The following is a 14754-nucleotide window of genomic DNA, read 5'->3' on the forward strand; positions in this document are numbered from 1 at the left end:
TTTGCTGGTCTTGGCTGAAATATCATGGCTGCTTCATGATATTTAGCTCAGTTTATCTTGGCTTACGGACACTTAGAAGTTAAATAGAAGAAATGGTAATTAGGTCAATATGGAAATAAATCTGCAGAGCTGTTAGAAGATGCTTGCACAGTGTGTATTGAAGCAGGTGTAGTTTTAGTCTAGGCTTGCAGTATTTCACTTGCAGAAACAAGTAGATTAATAAAAGAGCAGGAAAAACCTTTGAAAAGTAAAGGATTTACTCTTATGGGAATCAGTGAAGGTTGATACCAAGGTCCTTTGTATGATAATTCAGAATGGGAGATGTATGCAGAGAAGAATTTTGCAGGGTAGCAGGCTCAAGTAGGAGCAGAGCAGATGACACAGCCAAGAGTACTCCCTGGAGTGAATTTTCCGCTTTGCTTTGGCCGCACTGAACAGTTCTGTGTATCTTTAGCTTTGAGTAGTCACACTGGTTAGATTTTCAAAATTTTCTCTTTTACGCTTAATTCACCGTAATGAGCAATGGAAGAATCCACTTAACATAAGTTTTTTTTTGTTTTGTTTTTTGTTTTTTGTTTTTTTTTTCTGAAAAATTGCTACCGGCTCGTTGATTAAAGTGGACATTGAGAGGTCATTAGCACTGTGAAATAGATTTCTGACTTGGTTTAAAAAGCAGTGTGGGTCTTAAATGAATAAAGTCTTTGCCGATCATTTTATTTTTGCATTTGGAGATGTTGTATTCTGCTAGTTATCTCTACAGGAAACATTTGAAATTAGTTCTCATTAGTTCTTTTATAATACACTCCTATGCAGCTTGCAGCTTGACCTCATTACACCACCAGAATCTGCTAAAACTTTAAGCCAAATGTTTTCAAATATGTATTTTTAAAAAGAATCTCAGAAAAACAGCATAAAAGTTCTGTTCTGTTGAACATTTTTTGTTGTTCTGTTGAAGATTTTTTTATAACGTCCATAAATAGTAACATTTTAAAATTGTTTCTATTTTACAAAAGTTTTTCAATCCTGCTTTTTCTTCCTTCTGGCATAGGCACACGCTCACACACGTGCACATGCACGCTCATATACCATGTTAGAAACTAATAAAGATGTCATCCACTGTGCTCTGTTATGAGCTGTGACACATAGCATAAAGCACCCTGCCTTTTCCTGATACTGTCATTTTCTGTAAGTGCAAGCTTCACTTTGGGTTTTATTAGCCAATGCATCAGCAACCTGCACCCTGAAAGAGATTTAATAAAGTCAATTAATTAGGCTATCCTTTTAGGCAGTGAGGAGGCAGGAGTACAGGAGCTATCTAGAACCACAGTCCTGCACAGCATTCACTACTCTTCCTCAGGTAACGTTTTTAGAATAACAGAGATTCTCAGCTCCCATATAACAGATTCTCAGCTCCTTGCTGGGCTCTGGCAGCAGGGATTAGTTTAGGCAGTGCACTGAGCAGCTGGATGTGTTGTTGTGGGCATGCTGCTGGATCTGTGTGCCTTCCGAGCCTGCTGCCAGCCCCATGGTGTGCAAAAGGAGATGGACGAGGGCTGCCTGCCAGCAAACTCAACCCAGGGACAGCCATGGCCCATTTTCCAGAAAAGTGGTGAAAACCACCAAGGATACTTCTCCATCTGCGCAGCTATTAGATATCAAAGCCAATGTCTGTGTTTTCAGTGGATATATAAATCTACTGTATCTGACTGGTAAAAAGAGGCTTGCCTTCTTTTGCTCTAAGTATGTGAGATGGCTTTCTTGTTCTGTGTTGAGTAACAGCTTCATTCTTTACAGGCAAAATGTGTGTATCGCTGATGTTGTTCCAAAAAATAGATGGTCCAGGGCCACCTTTGGGGAATTCTCTGAAGAAAAGAATCAGAAACCATCATCTCATACTGGGTGTTGAAGCACTTTGTTTGCATGCTGAGAGCGCTGAAGGAGGACATGGAGGAGTCCCTGTGCATGTGTTAGCACAGCAGACTTTAGCAGCTTTGAGTTGTCAGCATGGTGGTTCAATTATATTCAGTCTTAAAAGCCTTCAGTGTGCATGTACATACTCGAGTTTGCATTATAATGGCTCTGTAAATGTATGCTGCTCACGGGGAGCAGGTCAGTGCCCTTGCAGCTTCATTGCATGAGCAGGCATGCAGCTTTGCTTCCATTGACAGTTTCCCCCTCTCATCACACTGGGAGCAACCTTCTTGTTGGAAATGTGTCTTGAGAGCAGCAGCAGAATGAGGATAGGCAGTGGTGCTGATATGGAGATGGTGTGCACCCTACCCAGTCTCTGCCCTGTGTTCCCCTGTACAAAACGAGGAGGTGAGATGAGAATAAGACCCTTCAGCTCTTTGGTAAATCTGCACTTCTGTGTCAGGGTCTGGTGTGTCTTGGAGGGCAGACATTGAGCTGGGGAGGGCATGAGATGTTCAAAGAGCAGACAACAGAACCTGCTTAGGTTCCCTGATGGTACTACCATATTTTTCTGCGTGAGGTCTGAAACCCACATCACACAACAGCTGCCAGGCAGGGTGGGGCACAAGCAGTGTGTTATGGTATTTTGTCATTGGCAAGGCCTAAGTCTAAAGGTTGTTTTCAACAGTGCCAATGTCAGAAATTCAGCTGCATAATTATGTTAATAATTTACTTCTATTTTTGTGTTTTAAGAATGGTTTGGTGGCATAAGCACAAAACTGAATGGGAGATGAAGTGGCTCCCTTCACTGCTCTGCCCTCCCAAGGGTCTGCGTGGCCTTAGTGGGACGGGTGTTGCTCAGAGGCTTTGTAATACATGATCATGTAATCCACGGCATTTCCCAAGATACAACTGAAGACATAACTAAAATTGTCTGAGACTATGCATAAATGGAACTGGGGAATCACAGTAATTTCCTTTGTAGTATTTTAAGAACCAATAGAAACTTACCCGTTGTTTGATAGTATTCAGAAGTATTCTGTGCTGCAGATGCTCGTCAGTTACAAAGTAGGATCGGTGAAAATAAATAAAGTGTAAATAAAGTAAATCCATCTTATTTTAGATTGATACTCAAACAGCCATCTGACAACATTTCTTGATCAATGCTAAAGTGAATCAGCCTCAAACATAGCAGAAAAAGGAAGTTTCTCTTCAAGTCCTTCAGATCTGCATTGCAGAAGCCTAAAATCAGCTTGCAAATATGCTGTGTTGCTGTGTGCCTGCAACCCATAGTTCAGTGAATAATGATGCATGTCCTGTGTGTCTCTATGATTCCTAACTGCATAGGGAATACCAAAGTTCGAATGCAGCCTTAGCCCTGACTTTATTGGCATTGTTGATTTTTACTGTGGTTGCAAAGCAGATTTAATAATAATAAAAGAAAACCTATTTGCTTTACAGTGGATGCCTGCTCCACTTCTTTATTGGTACTAGAGCACCCTGAAGTTAAAACAAAGCAAAAATAGCAAAATAAATAAGCTGGGGGCATTTGGAGGGGATGGTAGCTGTGTCTTGGTCTGAATATCTTTTCTGCCACAGAGTGTTAGTGTAGAACAGCCTCAGATAGAAAGCATTTTAACCAGCCTGAACAGTGCATCTCAGGCAGGGAGAACCTGGGAAGAGCACAACAGATGGATTAAGTAGGAGCACAATAAATATGCATTTAGTTATTTATTATGGAATAAATTATGTATTGACACAAGAAATTACACTGCAATTTTCTGTTTGAAATGTTACAGAAGTAAATGGGTTTCTATCTAAAGGGTAGCACAGAGTGTTGGTCTTACATTTCTGCCATGACATTTAACTCATTAGCATGCAGGTGCACTCCATGGGCTTCATGCAATAACTGTCTTCTTTCTTTGTTTACAGATAATCCAGCAAGTTTGCAGGCCAAATGGCTCTCTGAACATGAGCCCACAAATCACTGAATGAGGCAGTGCACTGCTCTGGGAGGTTCCAGCATAGCCAGCCAGAAGGTGGCTTTAACAGTGAAGTTAGAAACAAAAAATGGCTTGAAACGGTTTGTAACTGACTATCCTGATAATTAATTGTAGGTAATGTTGCAGTCACTCATGCTTCTTCCTTTTCCTCAAAATAAACTCTTGTTTTCAGCCACTGATCCATGGCTAATAGTGGTTAGCGCAATGCATCTGAGCTCCGGGCTTGCTCCATGTAATGAATTATTCTGCTTCGTGGGGGCTTCTCTGCCGAGAGCTGCAGGCATGTGGGAGCTCCTGGGGCCATGCTCTGGGACTCAGCACAGCTGGAGGATCTCCGGCCCCTGCCATTCAGTGCAGCTGCCTGCTCGCTAGCAGTGCCAGGGCCAGAGGCAGGGCCTGCAGCTTCACTGCTCAAGGGTCTAGGCTCAGGTCTGGTACTAGCATATAACTCAGATGGTGATTATACACATGTGCCTCATATCTCCTTTGGCAAGATAGGTGTGGTGTCCTTGCTTTTGTTGAGAGAGGGATCAGATGACCAGTGTCTGGGAGTGACAGTGAGGCATTCACCTCATGTAAAAGAAGTGCCTAAGACATGTGGGAAAATGCCCTCTTTGTACCTGGCACTTATGAATCAGCTTGCCCAAGTAACCGTTTGTAACTGGTGGAAGCTAGGTGAGGCAGTTTTACCTGCTGCATCTGCCTCCTGTCATCTCTTCAGACAGACTGTTGTCTGCCATGACAGGCATCACTATATGTGTAATATGGAAAACCATCACTGCAGATAGAACAGCTACACGCATCTGTAATAAAAAGAATAGAATAGAAATCACATAGAGCTACTGACCAGTGTTTAGTAGCATGACTATGACACCCTACTTCCACATAGAAAAATGGGAAATGGAAAATCTCTGGCTATTAACCCAGGATGGCTCAGACACAAAATCATGCTTTGGCAGCTTAACAAGCTGCTGTGTGCCTACTGAGCAGCTCTTATTATCCCCGTGCTGATCTCCTCCTCATCTTATCTATGCTCATGTGAAAGGTATGCACACAAATGGATGCCTCAGACTGACACATCTGTTAAGCCTTTTAAGCCATGGTTATCATGTTCTATAGGCCACTCACAGATTCACACCAGATCTTTTTTACTTGGGCTTCATGCTGACACCAGGGATTTATTAAAATCTGCTGTGCAGCTATAAAGATTTTTGCTAAATATGTAATAAACATCAATGTGTGGTGTATAGGAAATTGGACAGAATGGCTATTAGGAAAAAAGTTTAGCATCTGTTCGGTGAGTTTTCATGCATGATTTGTTAGGTAAAGGTTATCAGAAAAGTCAATACAAGTGTGCTCAGAAAACATAACATCAATTAAACCTCTTGACAGGAGCATTACAAAGCAGCAGAAGATCATTCAAAGCTGCCCAGGAAAATTCAGTTGCTCCTGAGGGTAGAAATGCCTCATCATCCTCCTGGACTGCTTTATGAACCTGCTGGTCTGCTAGGCTGAGAGCCATTGCTCTGCTCCCAGATGGTGTGAACTGCATTTGGAAAGGCAAGCAGCATCTCTCATCCCTCCGATGTGCCAATCTGGCAGTCTTTGAAAGCAGGTGAATGAGCATTGTTTTAAAAGAGGATTTTTATGCTCACAATAGATACCAGCTTGAGACTAATGAAAACTCAAGTCCTTAGCTTACCCATGGAATTTGCACAGTGTAGGTGCTGGCAGTATACAGAGCACCCACACAGATATTTTCAGAGAAAACATAGGAGCTTCAGGTTCATTGGGTTTCCAGCACAGCTGCTATGTCTGAAGTGGCCGCAGTGCTCTCTCATTTTATTATGCTCCTAGCTCCTGTTGCCAGCCCCCTTTTTTGTTCACACACATAGGACTGTACAGCCCACTGTCCTTGGTCTCCAGACTAAGCCCACAGGGCTCCTGCCTTTGATAGTTCTGGGTTTTCATATCACCTCCTGAAGCCAATGTGGTAGTCGGAAACAAGATAAATGTGTACACAGCATCAGGTTGAAAAATATAACCACGATGTTGATGTGTGTTTGGTGTATGTTTGGTGGCCCTGCTAGGCAGGGGGGTTGGAACTACATGATCCTTGAGGTCCCTTCCAACCCGGGTGATTCTGTGATTCTGTGTGATTCTGTGTGATGTGTTTTTACATAAGAAGGATGCACATGTATCTGAAAACAGCCCATATGTATGCAATGCTGGGTTCCTCTCATCCGTGTCCAACTTTGATCCCCAGATGAGAAGTCTCCTCCTTCCCAATAGTGCAGTATATTTTATTTTATTTTTTTGTTTTTGGCATTTTCTTTTTCTGCTTTAATATGACCAGTGAGATCCTTTTATATAAACAGCACAAACTTTGATCAAATATCTTAAGTTTGACCTGCAAAACTATCAAAAACACAGCAAATCATTTATTCCTCACTGTCTTGAAAGGCAGAGCTGAAAACTTGGTTTACTTTGAGCTTGAGCTGTCCCCTTGTCCTGGAATGCTCCATTCAAAGATGTGTCCCACTGTCATCCCTACTATGCCACCCAAAGCCTTTCCTCTCTCCTTCATTATTACTCATATATGAATCTGAAAGCAAAAGAAGGGAATGAATCATTCTACAGATTGGAACTGGGATTCATAAACTCCAGCAGATTCTCCCAAATGTTGCAGCTGTATTTCAGGCCATTAAGCTGTCAGTGAAAAGATTTGTGTTTCTTCCGTTTCAATCCCTTGATGGATTCAATTGCCAGATGTAAAAGTTTTTAATTAGATATTTAGAAATCTTTATAAACTGGTGGGATTACTGAGCAGAAACCCAGCACTGTGAAGGCCATAAGGTCTACTCAGAAAGGAAAATCTTTATAAATAAGCATGCACTGAAAGAAAGGGCAAAATAACCACTACCCCAAGCTATGAATCAATGTATTTCTGAGAGGTTAAGGCCCTGAATCAGCAATGTCTTTAAAAATATTCTACCTTTAAGTGACCCCTTTGACTTCAGTTATATATGTATGGGTCATGAGTTTGCTCAATTGGGACTTCCTTTTATGAGCTGAAATAAATACAATTTTTATTCGAGGTATAAAAAATCATTCACAGAGTCTGGAATTGTTGCCTCTACACAGTATGCGAACATAGTGTCTAGAAAAATGTAAAATCAAAGTAGAGAAATTTAGAATGGGATAAAGTTAGTAATACTACTCCCATTTATCACTGTGAGAAACTGGGGCTCAAGGACCCAATGATTTATTTAGGGCCATATTAACAGTATATGGCAAAGCCAAAAAACATCCCAGTCTCCCAGATGCTTCCCTCCATACATTAATCTTCTGGTGTATATTTGGAAGAATTTCCAGTCATCATATCTCCTCCTTTAGACCTCTTGCTAACACATGAGCAAGTGAAAGAGACAGAAAAGAGTGAGCTAGCTAATCTTACTGGGGATCAGGAAACATACAAGGGCTGTTGCAGAAGTGTGTGTTCTATTTTATTTTTTTGGTCCACAACATCAGAGGCAGATGATGGTGGTATGGCAGTAGAGGCTGAACCTTCCCAACAATATTTCATCACAGTTTTTGCCATACAACAAATGGAAGCAGAGGTGCAGTCTGACAAACTGATGTCTGACATGGAAGTATGTATGGAGTGGAATTGAAATCCTCCGTGATGAAAATATGGCACCCACTGACATTCAGTGATGCTTGCTGAATGTTTACAGAGACTAAACAATGGATGTTGGCACAGTAAGGCGATGAGTGGTACATTTCAGTGGGGCAGCACTGACAGTGATGGCAGCCATGTGCAGTTGTCAAACCATGAAATGAAGAGTGTTTTGATCAGCTCATCTGCTCAAATCAGTGGATTATGACCAGGAAATTATGTATGGAGCTGAATATTGGAAAGAATGGTGGGAATGTCAGGATATTGCAGCATTTGTGTTTGTTCCATAAATGCTCACACATGAACAGAAAGAACAAGTTGGTCAGCATCTATTGTACCAATATGAGGCTGACAGTTTTCTGGATCGTATCATTATCGGTGACAAGGTGTGGTGTCACAACTATGAGCCAGATTCAGAACAACAGTCCATGGAGCGTTGACATGTGAATTGCTCATTGAAGAAAAGGTTCAAGACACAGCCCTCAGTGGGGAAAGTGATGTGCACTGTCATTTGGAATAGGAAACATGTGATCTTTCTGGATTTCCTGGAACCCAGACAAACCTTCAGCTCTGACCGCTACATCATGACTCCGAAAGGCTCAAACTTCCAAAGTCAGGTCAGAGAAGAAGACAACCTTTCTTTTGCAACATGATAATGCCAAGCTCAATACCAGTTTGAGGACCAGTTCAGAGCACGCTACCAATCTTGGCTGGACTGTCCAACCACACCCATTGTATAGTGCAGATTTGGCATATTCTGACTTCCGTCTGACTTCCATCTGGTCAATGGGAGATGGTCTGTGTGGGCAAAATCTTCCTAGAAATGGTGCTGTCAAAGCAGTTGTGAAACAGTGGGTCACCTCTTCTGGTACCAATTTTTTTGAGTGTATCACGCAGGTTCATGTTGATTGCTGGCAAAAATGCATAGCTAATGGTGGAGACTGTGTTGAAAAAGGTTTTGTTGATGAGAATTTGCTGCTGTTGTGCTCTTTGTATCTGCTGTAGTTTCCATGGAAATAAATAGAAGGCACTATTTTCAGAGCAAACTAAGTATCTACTTGTTGTAAGGTTTTTTTATACCCTTGAGCATGTTAACCTGGTGAAGTGAGTATTTTTGCTTTATAATTTCTCAATCTCTGTATGAATTTTCAAGGATTTCTTTTTTTTTTGTCCTATCCTTTCAGATAGTTTTAACTGATACTATTTTTCTGACCAAGCACATCAGCCAGTCTATTGCAGCTCATTTCAGAGAACAGGAGCGCAAACAATAAGAAGCAGACTCACTGAGCCTTGAGTAATTAAATACAAGTAGAACTGTGATAATAAAGAGAAAGGAAAACACTGGATAAGTTTTCTGAAAAGGAAAGAGGTATAATTACTTCAGCCCAAGGGCAGCAGTAACACAGGCATTGACAAAATATAAGGATTTTATGTGCTTATTGACTTAGCCATTCACCAAAAAAAAGTCATTATCTTAGCAAATGCCACATTACACGATAATAATCAAGCTACTGTACTATACCTATGAGGTACAAAGCACCTTTTACTGAAAATCAAAGGCACTTTTTCGAGCAATTAAGAGAAGAATTTTATTGTTGTGTGATGATATGGCCACATGTTTTACTTTCTGCTTTTCTAACATTTAGAAGAATTTTTTTGCTTTCTTTATTTTATTACAAAATGCTCTGGGGTGCTTCTGCTGACTTTTAGTGAAGTAGCTGCAGTTAGTACAGAAGCTCTTAGCATGTCCAGCTGAGGCACATCTGACCACCTCAGCTGTGAATGATAAGCTCACAATGTGAAATGACTGAAAAAGATATAGGTAAGCTTATCTGTAAACCTTAACTCCCCCTTTTTCCATCTATCTGTACTGTAAGGTGTCTGTTGAACTAATGATAGGGATCCTCCATCTTAAGACCATAAAGGATTACTAGGCTGTGGAAGAAGAAACTGATGAATGCTGACAGGGTATCAAAATCTGTACTACTTATGGGTGATGACCGTAACATTGACTAGAGGAGCAGGGACAGACACAGTGCCTTTAGCTAAGCAGTCCTAGCCCCATTTTTGGTGTCTATAACTTGACACTAATCATTCAAAACCAGTTCCCTTAAAGTACAGGGTAAAGATAGCTAGTCCTGTTTCCAAAATATAGATATCACAGTTGTGGGAACTTGAGAAGATACCCTGCTTGGTGAAGAGTCAATCAGCCTTACTTTTAATTCTCCACTTCTGCTTTTGTATTTTTGTGTGACAAATGAAATTTAATTTAACTGAGGATGAGTTTTTTTTGATCTCTGTATACAAGGGCTGTCTCCATCTCCTCACTACAGGAAGCTGGGAAGGGACATTTCTAGCCACTGGTATGCAGGGGAATTTGAAAAAGCCATCCAGATTCAGAACATTATCTTCATTTGGAGAACTGATATTTCTTCAGTCTTTTTGCATTTATATTGTTGTCCTAATGACTATAATAATCTCCATCTTAATTAGATTAGGAAAAAAAAAAAGACCCAAACCATTCTTTGAAAACTGTGGAAAAAGAAAACAAAACAGCTGCAGGTGTAAAAGGCTGATGTATTAATCTCCTACTAGAACATGAACTGTGAGTATCTGAGGCAGGCTGCTTCAGCACTGGAAAGACTATGAGGTGTTTTAAATCTGTTCCTGTATTTTAAACACCAAACGTGTGCTATTTTAACCAAGAGTGTGGGGCATAAGAAAATAACATTACTTTGGCTCTGTAATTTCCAATATAAATCACCTGCAAATACTGAAGCAGATCTGTTTGCTGATGTACGTTTATTTCCCTGCTGACATGGTATGACAGTAAGAAATCATAATCCCTATGCTTTTTGGGATGACCAATGTGATCAGGCTTTCTGAATGTAGCTGCATGGTGTACTACATTAATGTAATTTTTATGGGTGTGTATTATTTTGGATGTGGTGGTACTAATTAGCATCTGGTATGACATGTATGTTTTTTGTGAGAAATGTCCTTTCCAGAAGAATGTTTAAGGTGAGGAGAAGGCAGGAAACAAATTCTTCTTCTATATCAAGTTTAACATCTGCTGTATCAATGGATAACAGCTTCTGAGAGGAACTGCTGAGTGTGACACAGTACAGCTGGTAGAGTTAAGTGTGGAAAGTCAGTCTGAGCACACACTGTAATGGATTTGACCTCAAAGAGCACTACAAAGAGAAATTGCAGATAACCATCTGAACTGACTTGAGAAGCCTGTAGCCCCGATTCCCTGGATACCAGGAAACAAAAGAGAAAGACTAAGTAGATTGGAGTGAACAATCAGAAATACAGGAGTGAATAAATGCTTAATATTTGAAATGCTGACAGTGCAAGGTAACGTGGAACAGCAGTACATTTTCCTACTTGATTTCAATCATACTATGAGAGTAAAAGTGTTTAAAAGACAGTGTTGTAAAAGCAAAATGTATACTGAATAGAAGTGAGATGTGAAAGTAATATTGGAACAGTTAAGACATGCAGTTGAATAGATTCTAAACCCCTTTCCAATTACAGGTTAGAAACAGGAAGGAGAAAGGAGAAATTACTGACATGGGGAATAAGAATTGCATTCTCCTGATTTCGGTATTTTAAATTCTTAATCAGCATGGATCAGAAATTCTGATAGAAACATGTAAGAACATGATACAGATGTATGCTTTTTTGCTTCTCACAAAGCAGGCTTTCCAGTTCACAGGAAACAGCTGAATGCTTGCATGTGATTTTGGTCAGAAGAAATTACTCCATGAGCTGCAAAAGTGTGAGAAGGGATGGTCTAAAGAGGTGCAGAAATGAAAGAATGGGGAAGCACAACTATTTGATTTATTCATTGATATATAAGGGCAAATATCTGGAAGTGATTTCATCAGTTTGATCTTCCTAAAGTTGGTTTGGCAGTGCAAAAATCACCATGTTCTACAGCTTGTGATCTGAAATGAGGGGATAAGACAGAAAATGAAGTGGATGTTAAGAGAGTCTAAAGGACTTCTGTGCTTGTCCCAGGAAACACTAGAGTAGAACTGGGAACAGAGCACAGCTGACATTATATCCACTGCTTGTTTTCAGGGTTGGGCTTTCTACTTGGTTATTCTACATATTATATTTATTAGCAAAAGTAGGGATTAGAAGGAGCTTTGAGGATGCTCTGGGACTGGAGATTGTGATCAAGTGCTGCTTGTTTTCTGTCTATTGTGCTTGAAAAGAGAGGCAGAGAAAGACAGTCGTAAGTGTGCATATGTTTACTGCATCTGCTCTACAGAACCTCGAGTCAAAATACGCCTTTAAAGAGAATATAGACAGCAGTGTATTTAGTTTTGATTTATTAAAATAGTTTTCAGACTGCAGTCTTATTTGTCCTGTGAGAACTACACTCTCTGGTAATGGGAGCATTGAATTTTCATGTGAAACATTTTAGCACATTTTTTTTCCTCGTACAAGAGTGTGACAAGAATTTGTTTTTGTATGATGATGTGCAAGTTATAGCTGCTATGCTAAACATGTATTTATGATCACTGTGGCACGGCTGCCGTGCGTTTTGTTTATATCATTAGAAAGCTAGTTGTGACACATTATAAAAAATACATTCTTTTGTGTTAGTCTCCCACTGAAGCAGAATAAATCATGCTTCCTGCTGCTGTTCTGGCTTTTCTGATATTGCACCTTTGCTTTTCCCTATCCTGGAGGAGAGAGCACCTGTGTGAATCTCAGTCCCATACCAGATGATATTGAAGGCCTCATGAAAGGCTGAAAGTAAATGCCTTAAAATAGCTGTCAGAGGGGCAAGCCCCAAACCACTGCATGCAGCAGTGATGGTCCTTCAATCAGAATAACCTGCTTTCATTAAATTCTAGTTTAGTTTGAGAGCAGTCTAGAAAAACTTTATGCGTATGAGGAATAATGTAATGAATAATTTCAAAATGGGGAAAAGAAAGCTTTCAAAACGCACAAGAGCTAGCCAGATTCAGCTAGACATGTATTCCAAGTACTCCTCACATCTTTCATTTTCCCTGCTTTCACACTACCACGGACAAAGGACACAATTACATTGTCTGCATGTTTCTTTGTGCCTTTGCTACAGGCATCTTTGTGATGTGTTTTATTTCTTTTAATGAAAATACAGTCAACACAACTTTAAAAGCTTAAGATTTGCTATTTTTGAACCAGATTTCTTGTTTCATTTGCCAAAACAGAATATTTCAATACTGCTTAATTAATTAATTCTAAGTGCATTTTTGATAGAGTATCATCATCTCCATCATGTGCACTGTATTTCACAGTCCACCTTCTGGTTTCCCAATGCCATCAGTACTGTAAGATCAAACCCTATTATTCTGAATCTTGCTAAAGATTAAGTATTTAGATATGTAAGTATACATAAACAAATATATGCAGATGGCAATGCGTACATTGTTGTAAAGAGTATGGGTTTATGTAATATCTGTAGAGAAAAACGCAATTTTGTTGTTGCATCTAGATCATTCACATGCAATGAACAATTTGGAATTTTAATTGAATTTTAGAAATTGTTGGGACATGTAGTAGATGTTTCAGGTCCTAATTCTTAAAAAGACAGTGTATTTTACACTTATAAATATTCCAAGACTCAATTTCTACATTTTGAAATAGATAGTGGAGAAGAGAAAGGTGTCAAATTTTTTCAACAGCATTGGGCCTAAATAATGGAAAAATTGTACGCACATCCCAAACTTCATTGTTGTTGATAGCATAAATGTGAGCCAGAACAAAATGACTGAGATTTATGCAGATGTATATTTGCAAGGTTGGTGTCTTAGTTTTAAATCTGCGCTCATATAATTAGAGGTTCTAAACAACAAGTTTTGGATATTTTATTGTCTTTTCTAATAGCTGATGTTGCTGTGAATGGATCCAAAACAGCTATTACTGAACACTGAGAAGTAATGGTGGGAATTCCAGTGGATATCATAGTAAAGCAAACATTTGCTACCCATTATCACAGGTGTCCTTAAGCCTTTCTTTTAATCCAGAAGAGAGATCATGCTTATATGTTACGTACCACTGGGCTTTAATTTTTGGTTGATGCTAGGGTTTCAATGGCATGTGTGCATGTCTCTTCAGAAAACAGCCGGTTACAAGGCATTTTGTTTAATTATGTTGTTGTTTTGACTCTCCTGTAGTCTTTATCATCCTGAGGAGTAAGACTGAAAATATAGGTCAATGACTCTTTGTATATTGCAGTCTGACTTGGTGCTCCATGGGGGATTAGCTATCTAAACAGAAATTTTACTCATTACCTCTTCTGTGTAGCTATTCTGAATCACTGCTTTATAAGGCTACGAGAGTAAAGACTGAGGTCAGCAAAATTTTGTTTAGTCAAGTCCTCTTAAATAATTCCGTGCAGTGTAATAAAAGGGTATTTTTCTTACCATAAAGCATATAAAAATTCAGTAAAGAGAAACTATGGGGAAGAAAGAAATACAAGCCAACTGCAGAGCAGGAAAACTGTTGAACATTCTCCAATTTCTTTTGACACTTCACAGTGACAGAAACCCCTGTGCTAAATATGTTGGTGCTGAGCTGCTGTGAAAATTCACTGTTCAATAGCTTCCGGAGTTTCTCATCTCTTACCTACAGTGAGCAAGCATAGCGTCTGACCATTGGGCTTCCTTGCTGAGTGTGGTGGGCTACTGAGTAGCTCAAAGACTTTTAAAGGATTTTGTGAACTATGTTTCCAAGGTGCCCTCTACTTTTAATCTCCTTATGACTGGAAATTGTCGGTCCATGATGCTATTGGTGAGAAGCAAAGCCACTAACTTTGTGTATCAGCAAATGAAAGAAAAGTCACTGGGACTAACAGTGCCTGTTGGATCATAAAAGAAAATAACTATGCATAACATGCTTCATTTTGACAAATACGATTTCACTGTAATTTGAAGCAGCAACATTTGGCATCTTAGGTCATGTGCTGGCTAGCTCGCAACTGGGTCCAAGGACTGAAGGTAAAAAACACAGAGATAGAAATGGAACACAAGGTCATTTAATTTACTGTCCTTCATTTTGCCCAGCAGTTTTTTCGACTAGTCTCATTTTAATACTGTTGATGATCTCAACTGATTATTTCCTCTGGAGAGTGTTCACAGCTTAATATTAATTACACGG

The sequence above is a fragment of the Tetrao urogallus genome (assembly GCF_951394365.1).
Source record: "Tetrao urogallus genome assembly, chromosome: 2".
NCBI lineage: Eukaryota > Metazoa > Chordata > Aves > Galliformes > Phasianidae > Tetrao > Tetrao urogallus.